The sequence below is a fragment of the Peromyscus eremicus genome, chromosome 1, assembly GCF_949786415.1.
Source record: "Peromyscus eremicus chromosome 1, PerEre_H2_v1, whole genome shotgun sequence".
NCBI classification, from domain to species: Eukaryota; Metazoa; Chordata; class Mammalia; order Rodentia; family Cricetidae; genus Peromyscus; species Peromyscus eremicus.
Genome location: NC_081416.1, coordinates 21,977,318 through 21,990,688, shown reverse-complemented (window position 1 = coordinate 21,990,688; position 13,371 = coordinate 21,977,318). Strand labels below are relative to the sequence as shown.

Here is a 13,371-nt window from a genome sequence, read left to right as displayed (position 1 = left end):
GGGGGAGACGGAGGACCCTACTCTCCTGGTGCGAATGAGGAAATAAACGCATGAGAGTGGAGCCCTGCCTAACTCCCTCAACAACATTGGCTTTAATGAATGAAATGAGACTGTCGTGGTGCTGAGGTTCAAAGCCAGGACCTTGCACATGCTAGGCAACTGATCGACATCCTCCACCACATTAGAGGTTTGTTTTTTGGTTTTGCAGGGTTGGGAGTTTTGTTGTTGTTGTGTTGTTTTGTGTATGTGTGTGTGTTGTTATTTGTTTTGGGTTTTTTTGGTGTGTGTGTGTGTGTGTGTGTGTGTGTGTGAGAGAGAGAGAGAGAGAGAGAGAGAGAGAGAGAGAGAGAGAGGGATTTATGTAGCCAAAGCTGACCTCAAACTGCAATCCAGTTCTGGGGTTATGACTGTGCACTGCCCATCAGCTGTAGGACACTTACTAAAGTTCCATACAAAAGCAGGGCTCTACCTACCATCCCTGAGACCAACATCAGAACTTTCTCTTCATTCAAGAAAATCAGGTATCCCTAGAGCAGTGTGCTACTTTAGTTAGGCCTGCTGGCAAGATGAGGCAATCATGGGAATGACATCACCAAGACCTGAAACCTTGAAGAACAGATCAAGCCCCAACTGCTAAATGACCCAACTTCTGTCCTTTCTCTTATCTGCACTCCTTTGGTGAATATTTCTGTTCTAGCGAGTGATGTGACCCCACGCCTCCCTGAGGACAAGAGATAGAAGGAGGAATCTGCAGGGACAAGAAAAAGGTCAGAATTAGGTGGGGTAAATCAGGAAGAATGAGACAGAAAAAGATCCTGGGGATGAGTGACCAACTTGAGGATTCAAACAACTCTGTGAACATGGGGGCAGTTTAACAAGACCAAAGCAGCCCCTGGCTTTGAAATCTGCAGTTCTGCCCTGCTCCAGGTGGTCAGTGGGTCTGGGAACACAGCATATTCTTTTCCTCATTCTTGTTGAGTGATTAATGGGTTGAGGATGGTGCTCCACTGGAAGAATGCTTACCTAGGATACACAAAGCACCACATAAAACCAAACATGATGGCATGCCTATAATCCCAGACCTGGGAGGTAGAGACAGGAGGATCAGGAAGTTCAAGGGTAGCTTGGGCTACATTTCAACAACGACTATAACCAATATTTACTGTAACAGCTGTGTCCAGGTCCTAACACTTGCATTATTGAATCATGTAATCCTCTCCCTGAAGTCTTCTTGTTTTCACAAGTGAGGAAACTGGATTGCTCTACGGCTCAGGCAAGATCTAAGAAGCAGCAGAACCAAGACGTGAACCAAGTAATCTGAGAACAGAGCCCACCACACTCCTACTCACTCTCCACCCCTGCATCACAAAAGGAAAGAGCCACACTCAGTAAGAAGAGACCTAGTCCCAGCTCAGCCCATCCAACCTCATAACCTTAAGCAAACAACTCTCCGTGCCTCTGTTATCTTCACTATAAAGCAAAGCTAGTCACAGATGTATGGTAAAGAAACTCTAGTCTTAGGGCTGCAATCCAGTCTGCCTGAAAGAACTGCCTGAATCCAGCATTCTAGACCCGTGCTAGCCACAGAACGATCACCAAGCACAGAGAGCCACTGAACATTCAACTGTGGCACATGTGGCTGAGAAACTGAATGCATATCTGTAGTCCATTTAAATGAATTTACATAGTCACAAGCAGCTAATGGCTACTATGATGGACATCTGGGCTCTAGCTTATAAATGCCAGGAGGGCGGGTACCATTTCCCTTTTACCACTATATTCCTAGAACCCAATACATTCCCTGGTGCTCAAAACTACCCACTGAGCAAATAAAAAGCAAGGCTCTTTCCAGATGCTTCAATGATCTTTCATCTCCCTTACAGGTATTGATTCTCAGCATTCCTGTCAGTAGGAGGAAAGCTTTGTCTGAAAAGGTGCTCCAGGCCTCCCCAAGCAATCTGTCAGGGAACCACCCACACCATGAAAGGTCTTTGGTGGAGCCAATCAACCCCTGAAACTTCTACTTACTAGTCCAGGCACGTAGCTCATAGGTTTAAGAAAGCCAAAGTAAGTGTTTTTAAACACTTATCTATATGTAATCCATATCTATATGTAGATATAGATATAGATCTAATCTATATCTACATGTAATTCATAGTTAAGATGACATCCATCTTACATTATAACAATGTGGGGCTTATTGAACAAGTTCATGATTATAACCTAGCTAAAAAAAAACAGTCCTCTAGGGTTAGGGCTGCCATCCTGAACCATTATCTCCACTGACCTCAGTATCAACACATCTGAACTTCTCAGCTGCATGCATGGCCACGAAATGTGCAGCAGGATCCAAACATGCAGACCTTTTCTCTGAGAAAACTCCATATATTCTGGCAGACAGACTTGTATTATCATATTTTTCAAGTATTTCTTGGTGGAAAAATCAACTATTAGTCTAAATCTCCTATATGCCAAGGACTGCGGAAGACATCAAAGATAAAAGGCTGACTGTAATACCTTCCTACAAGACAGCCAGTCTAGAAAGAGTAAGATAAAATATATGAAGGACTTACTCTATAAGACACAGAGCTGAGCTTTAGAGAAAGACACAGAGCCAATGTTATACCACAAAGGATGAACATGCAAAACACTACATGGCTGCCTGAGCAATGACCTCTGGAAGAATCCTAAAACCATGCTGTCTTAGTTTAGGATTCTACTGCTGCAATAGAACACCATGACCATAGGGCAAGTTGGGGAGGAAAGGGTTTATTTGACTTACACTTCCACATCACAGTTCATCACTAAAGGAAGTCAAGGCAAGAACCCAGAGGCAGGAGATGCAGAGGCCATAAAGGGTTGGCCATAAAGGGTTGTTGCAGAAGCCATAAACTGGGTTTGCTCATCATGGCTTTATGGCTTACTGACCCTGCTTTCTTATAGAACTCAGGACCACCAGCCCAAGGATGGAACCATTCACAATGCACGGTGCCCTTCCCCATGAACCACTAATTAAGAAAATGCCCTACAAGCTTGACTACAGCCTGATGTTATAAAAGCATTTTCTCCACCCTCCCTCCCCGCCTCAAGACAGGGCTTCTCTGTGTAACAGCTTTGGCTGCCCTGGAACTCGCTTTGTAGACCAGGCTTGGCCTTGAACTCACAGAGATCCACCTGCTTCTGTCTCCCTAGTGCTAGGATTAAAGGGATGAGCCACCACCACTGGGCTTGAAGGCATTTTCTTAATTCCCTCCTCTCAGATGACTTTAACTTATGTCAAGCCGACATAAAACTATCCAGCACATGCTTTTTTTGCACACAGTAGCTCCTCAGTACAGAGAACTAAGCCAGCACCTGACCAAGTGTGCTGAGTCAACTGAGACCCAGAAAGGTTAATTGACTTCTCAAGGTAATCCATATGGTTACATATGGGGCATAATACAGCTCCTGAGCCTCACCATTCATGACCCCAACATTCCATGATGGTGTTTCATAGTATTTCTCTTTCTACACAGTGTGAGAACAGGCAGGATCTGCTGCCTGGGGTTACATCTATTTCAAAATAAACCATGATTTATTTTGGTAAAATTGCATCGTTGGGTCTGTCTGGAAGTCTAATGACTGTATGCCTACTGTCTTAGAAACATATTCAATTGTTTAGCAACCATCTCAGGCCTGGGGTTACATCACAGTGGTAGTGCACTTGCTAGCACACCCTGAGTTTAATCCACAGCACCCCAAAGGTGTGTGTAAGGTGAGTATCTCTTGGGCATATACTCAGTATCAGGAAGCATAAGCTTAAGAGCTTGGCTACAGAGATGAAATAAATTTCTGATAAAATCAGAAAGCTGAACATTTTTCCTTCTATCTTCTCCACAAATATCACTAAAAGAACAAAAGAGAAACTTGTTTCTTAATGGCAAGAAAATAACAGCACCCAAAATATCCCAGCAGAACCCAGGGATTCACAGTTGATCACCATGCAGCAGCTGACTTGGGATCCTGCTCTGTCTACTCTAAGTGCCAGCTGGGAAAGGAACCACTAAGCAAGTGGCCAACCCCTGGCACAGAACCTGAGGAGTGCTGAGGAACTAGAGGCATCACTGACTTGAACGGGAGAAACAGGATGGGGCTAAACAGCAAGGGTTACTTTCTGAAAGTTCGTAACAGGAGCAATCAGACCCGGGTTCCTTTCTTGAAACTACTCTAGTGGACCCGTCAGTCAGCAGAGGACTCAGACACAGCAAAGGGAGGCATCTCTTAGAAGACAGTGGGATTGAGTGAAAGCCTTCAGAGCAAACAAGATAACTACAGCCCACTCCCCCCATACACACACACACACACACACACACACACACACACACACACACAGAGACAGAGACAGAGACAGAGAGACAGAGAGCACTCGAGTGAGCAGGCTGATTCCTCTCCAGGAAAACCTTCCACAGCAAAGGCCCAGAAATACCTACTGATACCTAGGTTTCTCCATTTGGGGAAACAAATAAAAAGGTACTCTGCTGGATGACCCTACAAGGAAATTAACAGGTCCCTCCTGTGTCCCACAGATGCCTGATGAACATTTAAGTGTCCACCCTTAAAATCCAAATGAACTAGCCAGGATCAGCACACATGGGAAGACGGCTCCAATGGGAAGCATTGCAACCAAAACAAGCAGAAAGGGACACTTGGGAGAAACAAAGACAAGCAAAGATCAGCAGAAATTTCCCAAAAGTAAACAAAAGTAAAAATAAAGAAGCCAGACATTGTGAAGAACATCTGTAACGCCAGCAAGGAGACAGGCTGGAGGATCCGCAGTTCAAGTCCAGCCTAGGACATGGAGGGAAGGGAGGGGGAAGAGAGGAGCAAAAGAGGAGGGAAATGGTGCAGGAACTGGGGCGCTCTTAGGAAGTAAAACAAGGACACATAGTTCATGTAAAAACATGAATATAGACATTTAAGAACTGAAAACGGTTGAAGATAAAGATACTCCTCAAAAATATAAAAATAATAGAAGAAAATACAACTTTTTAAATTATGAACTCAACCCAGGAAGTCTAAGTGACAGGACTACCAAAGACAAAATACAGGAAAACGGAGAAAAGAAGACTGAATATTCATACGTAGGAAATGTGTCAGATTTTGAAGGACGTAGGCCTTCACCAAAAGAGCAAACGAAAGTGCAGCCTAGTATCTTCCCGTGGGTATCTGAGCCTGGGCTTCTCTAGTTCAAGAGCGCCTGGAACTCACTATGTATCTAAAGATGGCCTTGCACTCTTGATCCCCAGGCCTTTCAAGGGCTGAGATTACAAACATGCGCTATCATACCTGGCCTAGACCAGTAATTCTTAAAACAAGGAAATTTCAAATAGAGAAAATGAGAAAACATCCTAAACATTAACAAGTTCCCTATAAATGATCAAACATAAGAATGATATACTAATTTTCAGCCTCAATATTGGCACCTAAAGTACAGTGTAACAATGTCTTTTTAATCTGTATTGGAGGTGTCAGGGGTGTGGGGGGTAGGGGGTAGAGGCAGGCAGATCCTAGTGAGTTCAAGGCCAGCTAGGTCAGCATAGTGAGTTCTGGGCCAGCCAGGGCTACACAGAGACCCTGTCTTAAAAAAATAAAAAGAGCCAGGTGGCGGTGGTGGCGCACGCCTTTGATGCCAGCACTTAGGAGGCAGAGGCAGGCGGATCTCTGTGAGTTCCAGGCCAGCCTGGTCTACAGAGTGAGTTCCAGGAAAGGCTCCAAAGCTACACAGAGAAACCCTGTCTTGAAAAACCAAAAAAAAAGAAAGAAAGAAAGAAAGAAAGAAAGAAAGAAAGAAAGAAAGAAAGAAAGAAAGAAAGAAAGAAAAAATAAAACTATAATAGAAAATGCCATTCAACCAAAAATTCTAGATAAGCCAAACCACCAATCAAGTACTAGTAAAGAATAAGTCCGTGTAGTGTATGCAAGTTTGAAGTGATCAGCTCCCACAAACTCTCTTTCAGAAACTTCTGGAGGAATAAGCCAACAGAGGTCAAAACAGAGGTAGCAACCCACGGATTGATTCCAAGCAGGAGTCATGCCACAGGCCTACAGGTCAACAATGAAGAACAGTGGAGAAGGGTGGAGGGTTCTAGAAAGGAAGGCTGGTGAGGGTATGTGGCAAAATAAAAACAAACACATCAGAACACATAGATGTTTTAAAACTGCTGGGTAAGACTTTGGGGTTAAAAAACACTAACTTGAAGAAGTAAGGCCGTTGTCAGTAAATTACATAAGAAAGTACCACTAAAGTATATTGTAAGTATCAACCATAAACACTATTTGCTCAGTCAAAACAATGCAAGTATTAAGTATCAATGTAACCAAAAACTGTGATTTGCCATATGAAAGGATTGGGAAAGAAAAAGTTGGGGAGAAATATCAGGAGAATTAAACAGTATCAGGAAAAATAATAAAGGTTATAAAGTAACTATCGTGGAAAAAATAATGGTCCCTCAAAGGTGTCCAGAGCCTAAGTAAGCTCTTATACTAGGAACATATTTAGTCATGTGGCAGAGGGGAACTGAGGTTGCAATGGACTCAAGATTGCTAAGCAGGGGGCTGGAGGGATGGCTCACCAGTTAAGCACACTTGCTGCTCTTTCAAAGTAACCAAAGCTCAGTCCCCAGCACCCACATCGGACAGCTTAGAACAGCCTATAACTCTAGCTCCAGGGGATCCAACACCCTCTCTGGCCCCTGCCGGCACCTGCACACACACGTGCATACACACAAACACACATGGGGGGGCGGTGATAAATAAATAAAGGGAAAAAAGAAATTTCTATTTTTAAAAGTTGCTAATCAACTCATGCTAAAATGGGAGGCTGTCCTAGATCACCGAGGCAGCCCACGGCAATTATCAAGCTCCTTAAAGGCGGAGAGGGAATCAGATAGCAATGAGACAGTACCAATCAGAGACAAGCAGTGGCAGAATGGCTGAATCAGCCATCACCAGCACTGGCTGGGCTGGCTAGTTTTATGTCAACTTGACACAAGCTAAAGTCATTTAAGAAGAGGGAACATCAATTAAGAAAATCCCTCCAAGGCAGTGGTGGTGCACATCTTTAATCCCAGCACTCTTGGGAGGCAGAGACAGGCAGATCTCTGAGTTCAAAGCCAGCCTGGTCTACAGAGTGAGTCCAGGACAGCCAGGGCTACACAGAGACACTCTATCTGGAAAAAGAAAGAAAGAAAATCCCTCGATAAGATCAGGCTGTAGGCAAGCCTGTAGGACATTTTCTTTATTAGGGATTGAAGTGGGAAGACCCAGCTCATTGTGGGTTGGACCATCCCTGGGCTGGAGGTCCTGGGTTCTATAACAAAGTAGGCTAAGCAAGCCATGAGGAGCAAACCAGTAAGCAGCATCTCTCCATGGCCTCAGCTCCTGCCTTCAGGTTCCTGCCCTGCTTGAGTCCCTGTCCTGACTTCCTTCAGTGGTGAACTACAATAAACCCTTTCCTCCCCAACTGGCTTTGTGGTCATGGTGTTTCATTGCAGCAACAGAAGTCCTAAGGCACTGGCTTTGAAGATGAGGAAGAAGACTGCCTTGAGTAGAGAATGCAGACAGCCTCTGAAAGATGGCATCAGTAAGCAAGCAGGCTCTTCTCACAGTAAGCACAGTCCTGCCAACACCGTGAATTTTGCCCCGTGAGACCCTTCTCAGACTCCTAAAAGAAGCTATCGTAAGCCTGGGTTGGTGAACATCCCTGAGTCTGTAGGACTTTGTTCCTGCTTCAATGGAAAATACTACTGGTGACTGACTCTAGGGAATGGATTACCAGGATGATACTGCCTTCTTTATAAGTCTTCACATGTTTCTTGTAGCTAATACTACAGTGTCTGTCTGTCTGTCGTCTGTATGTCTGTCTGTGTCTGTGTGTAATGCTTAGGTATAGATTCCTCTCACTTTCCAGATATCACAATATGGGAGAAGAAGACCAAGAAACCAGCAAAAATAACAGAAACAGGTGAACAGAGGAGGAAATGCATGTCTCTCAGATATGAAGGGGTCTGAATAGGAGGCAAAGGCTACTGGTGAGGGAACAAATCTTAGCGTGAGACGAGCCCGGCCTTGAGGATGTAGAAGAGCCAGCAAGTGAGGCTGGAGGGCCATTCTCAACACCAACAGGTCTGAGGTCTGCCCTACTCCTGGCTTCTCCAGCTGGGTTACAGACTCTGTGAACACTTGGAAAGAGCCCAAGGTAAACACAGCATTTTCCTGGTCCATCAATTGTATTCAACAGCAAAGCAATTTAAATATGTTTACACTGAAACCAGCACAGATATTCTTGAGTTGAATGCAAATTTCAGGCAGATTTCTAGTATAAAAACTGGAGACTTCAAGGTACTTTCTTGCTTTTGAGGATTCCTTTAGATACTGTACTCGCTGACCACTGAGCACCAAGACTCAATTTGGGGGCTGGAGAAATGACTCAGCAGTTAAGAGTGCTTTCCAGTCTTGCAGAGGACCTGAGTTCAACTCCCAGTATCCATGTTAGATGACTCACAACTGCCTGTAACTCTGGCTCCCAGGGATCTGACGCCCTCTCCTGGCCTTCAAGGGCATCTACAGAAATATGTACATACACACACACACACACACACACACACACACACACACACACACACTAAAATAAATGAAATTTTTAAAAGACTCAATCTTATAGAAGCACATTATGATGCTCACCGATACACTTCCATCATAACATCTAGAATTCCACACCAGCAGCATGTTGGTGTGTGGCTTTGCCTTAGGTGGGTACAGGATACTCCTGAATTCACCCCAACATTCATGGGAAAGGTGATAAGCATCTTTTTCATTTCAAAAGGGTTCTGCAGCCAGCTACAGCCGGTTGGGTTGGTGTAGCCTGGGGAACACAAAATCATCACACTACATTCTCCCTGGATGCACTCTCTTGGCAGTAGCCTGCCGACTTCCTACCCCTAAGCATTACCAGACTCATATCCACCACCAGTCCCCGCACAGTCTAAGCCTTCTTATAAAACACAGTAATGATAATTCTTCCATTGAAGGAAGTCAAGAAACAGGATATATCTCTTGGGACAGGGTGTCCCTGGTGGTTTACAATATAAGGGTGGAAACTTTTTCTACTGTTATAGCTGGTTTTGTTTTTAAAACAATAACCACATGACAGAGAGCTTGGAGAAAAAATTGTTTTTTTCTAGAAAGAGCCACTACTGACCACAGACAAGGGGGCGGGGAGAAGAAAAATCAATGGAAGGCCACACAGAAATAAAAAGCGATTTAATTAGGTTTGCTTTTTGAAGTGTGTAAAAAATACATATACATTCAAAAAGACTAAACTGCTTTTAAATTAAGAAAAGAGAACATGAAATTTTAATGAGACAATAATACATTAAAACACACTACAAAGATATATTACTAACAGGATGAGGGGAGTAAGCAGGGACACAGCAGGAAGGGAGAAAGAAGAAAGGGACAGAGCAAGGAGATGCAGGGGGAAAAGCCCCAAGAGCAACAAGACACAGGGCCTCGCAACGTATCTGAAGGGGGAGTGACGGAAGAAGCCGTGGAAAGATGTCCTAGCACCTGAGAGCTGGCCAGAGGAAGGTGTACTACTCATGGCTGGTGGCTTGGGCCACAGACTTCAAAGTTATTATCATCTTTTATCCTTGCCTGTGAATGGTTAATGCTCTGGTTATCCACTGCTCACAGCCCTTTAATTGCTCACTGAAACACTGTGAGGCTTAGTACAGTGAAGGTCACAGGCCAGAGCCTCCCCGTCTCCCAAAGATGAGCCACAATTCAGGAGCCCAGTTGTCTCCAAGTCTCTCCTCTGAAAAGGCAGTACATGAAATGCTCTCGTATAAAATGTACGGTGGAAGTCAGAGGAAAAAATGCTGCCTGCATTAAAAAGAGATCCATTCCCTGCAAAACTTTAGTTAAGAAATGAGGAAGAAATGCACACACATCAAAAAGAAACTGGAATTTCAGCAGAACCCGGCCCAATCTCAGCGCTCACCAGCATCACCACCAGCACACTTGACTCCGCGTGGTTAAGTTCTGCCTGCTCCAGCAAACTCACTCTACAGTCAGAGAGTCAGCAAGGAGAATCTAAGGCAGGATCAGGGCATTCAACACCTCCCCAATACCACACACACACACACACACACACACACACACACACACACACACCTAAGTGTGTGCTTCTTACTTCACTCTCCACTCCAAGGACACAGGAATGCTCTACTCTTGGCTCCAAAGGCTGAAGCTATGGTGTCTCCAGCCTCCCTCTTCATCTCTTGTTTCCTCCTCACTTTTCTCCCTCCCTTCTTAGGCTCCTCTCACAAAAGGGAGAGCTTTACTCTAGAGCGTAAGACCCAGATTCACACCCCCATCCGCATCTTGCTAGCCATGACCTCAGACAAATGGCCAAACCTCCCAACACTCACTCCTCAGTGAAGGCTGCTGAATGGATCAGTGGGGTCCCCCTCCCCATGTTCCCAATATTTAAATGTTCACCTGTGCGATCATAAATAAAACATAGATGGGGAGAGAATGAATTACAGCAACGCCCTTTCCTTGGCAATCTGTCATCCCATCCTCACCTCCCCCACACACCAACTCGCTCTGAGGTCTGCTTCTCTCACTCTGGATCATTCTGAATTATTTACGTACTCCAAAACCACATGAATCGCACCAATCAAGAAAAAGGTACTCTGGATCCTACAGAAGCCCATGTTTTAAAGTTCCTTTTCAGTACTGTTGCTAAATACTGAGGATTGAACATCCAACTAGCAAACAGGAAAGAATCTAAAATCGCCATCACAAAATGTACTTGTGACTTTAAATTAAGTAGTGCTACTGGGAACCCTAGAAAGTCACTGCTCTACAGCCTCCCTGTTTACCAACAAGAACATAGAATGAAGCACAAACCCAAGGCCCAGACAGTGCTGACCAGAACCAAAGCTGGCTGTGCCGTCTCTGGCCCAGGTTCTTTCACCAAATCTTTTTTTTTTGTTTTTCTTTTTTGGATCATCCATTCCTCCTTCAAAGACAGGCTAGTTAAATTCTAAACTGCCAGTGGATGCCCTCTGCTTCCACACCCAGAGAAGGGTCCAGAGAGAGTGGAGATGGGGTGACCAGGACATTACCAGTGCCACCCCAGACAAAGCTCTCTTCCCTAGACCCTACCCTTCCACACTCTGCTATCTGCACCCCACTCTATTTTGAAGAAGAAGAAAAAAGAAGAGCCGAATGGGTCTCTGTTCTGCTAGGAAAAAGCAGTTTTCTTTCCTTCTTTGCCATAATTCCAACCCCATCCCAATATTCCCAACCTCTTCAAAAAGTTTACCGAGACTCTACCACTATAGCAAATAAAAGCAGATAAGAGGAAGACAGAGCCAACAAAGGGGGCAGGGGTTCTACAGCAGAGGGCGGTGGTCCTTCACCCCACAGGGTAAAGAGCACTTCATTTAGTTACTAACTGCCCGCAGAGAAGCCGGCAGACAGTTATCACAGACCCTCAAGCTGAGAAATACATCATCTTTGATCCCCTAAGAACTAACCCTTCCCTAACCTCCAAAGACGCCCCGAGCAGCAGTGGCCAACAGACCACCCTTTCCCCTCAGGCTCAAGAAGGAGACCTCAGGGCAGGGCTGGCATGGAGTTATTTAAGGCAGAAGCATGAGGGTGGGGCAGAAAACTGTTGGCAGCATCTTCCTCCTCCACCCCTCCCCCTCACAGCCAAAGAACACCTAACTCTGTAGACATCTCACTCACCAAAGGCTGAAGCTACAGAACCTCCAAATGTGTGTCTTCTGTCATTGACACTGCTGTCTCCTTCTGCTTTTAATCCACCCTTCAATCACCACCAAGCTATCTTTCCAACCAAAACCACATGCTCAAATCTAAACAGAGGCATTCAAAAATCAAAGAAGCATGTGGTCAGACAAGCCATCCCTAGCCTTCACCTAGGAAGAAAAAGGACACACCAGTGTGGAGGGCTGAAGGGTGGGGAGATGCAGTCAGAGGCCTAACATGCCAGCCAGGTTCTATGATGTCTCTAGATGAACCTCCCACCTACTGACAGTGAAATCAATTTGAGCAATTTCAGTAGGTTGGCCCTGTGACAACAGGGGTATCCCAGAGCTCAGCGATTCAAACAAAAATCCAAAGGCTCATCCAGAACATGCTGGGAAAACCCTCGGACTGGATAAAATGAGCCCGCTCAGAGGGATCCCTTCTGCTTTTATGTAGCAATGCATAATAAATTCTGTCTGCCCCGAAAAAAGCATGCACTGATGAATTTCAAAGCCGTAGTACGACAAGCAGAGGCACCAGGATACAGAATTCGACAGCACATCGCCCTTCAAAGGAGCATAATGACTTTAAGCCTCTTTTCCCCTCTATCTTGAATGTCACTACCGCTTATCAGGGAAACCACGCTGGAAAGCAGGAAGAGACTGCCCGGGAAATAGGAGAAAGGAGTAGCTTTCTGTCCCTTTGGCGATGGGCTGCCTAGCGAGAGAGATGCTGTCATTCACTGGAAGGATGAAGGGGCCTGGGCGGTGAGCGGAGGCACCTTATCTCCGGACACACACCCACCACCATACGCGGGTGCAGGCGGGTATGGGCCAGCCGCGTAGTCCTTGCGCCCATCCCGCCGCCCTCGGCTTTGGGATTGGGGGGCGGGGGGTGCTGATGAATGAACACACCTGAGATGCCTCCATCCCACCGCTGGCTCCTTCCTTCCTCCTCTGGCCGCTGCAGAGGAGACCCTCGGTAGTTTCACTTTCCAACGCAAACCCACCCGGGCTCTCCGGTCTCCATCCACCTACACTGCAGCCAGCCTGAGGCGGCAGGACATCCCCTCCTATCACAGGCCATGATCGCACTTACCTCCACCTACCAAAACCCGAAAAGGCATAAAGAGATCTGGAATCCCCCAAGCTCCCTGCGTCCTAGCAACTTTCCTTGAAGGGATGGGGGGGACACACGGAGCAGCCGGGAGGCACGGCTCGGCGGAGGTCCCCCGCGGCCACCCGGGGATGCTCTGGGGGGAGGGGACCCCCCCAGGTCCCTCGAACAGCTGGCCCTTTAAAAGCACCTCCTCCGCGCGCGGAACAAAGGCGCCGCTCCGGGGGCCCGCTGCACCCGCCCGGGAGCCAGCTCGGGAGAGCGCAGCCGCCGCCCGCTTACCTCGCGGGTCTCCGGCGAGGGCTGCGCGCGTCCAGCCCGGCTCGCGCTCCACGCTGCAGTCAGCCCCGCTCTGTTTTTCTGCTACTCCGAGCTGACTTCACCGACACTCCGCGGCCGGCCAATGGGCGGCGGCGACCAGCCCCTCATTAGCAT

At 46.3% G+C, this 13,371-nt stretch overlaps 1 protein-coding gene across 1 annotated transcript in view; it reads right to left on the bottom strand.

The window, feature by feature from the left end:
- The window catches only part of Sorbs1 (sorbin and SH3 domain containing 1), a 229,348-nt gene extending 216,019 nt beyond the window's left edge, over positions 1 to 13,329 (bottom strand). Inside the window, exon 1 of the mRNA XM_059258360.1 lies at positions 13,219 to 13,329. The gene's annotated coding sequence lies outside the window, so the exon portion shown is untranslated. The remainder of the gene's footprint in view (positions 1 to 13,218) is intronic.
- Between the last annotated feature and the right edge of the window lie 42 nt (positions 13,330 to 13,371).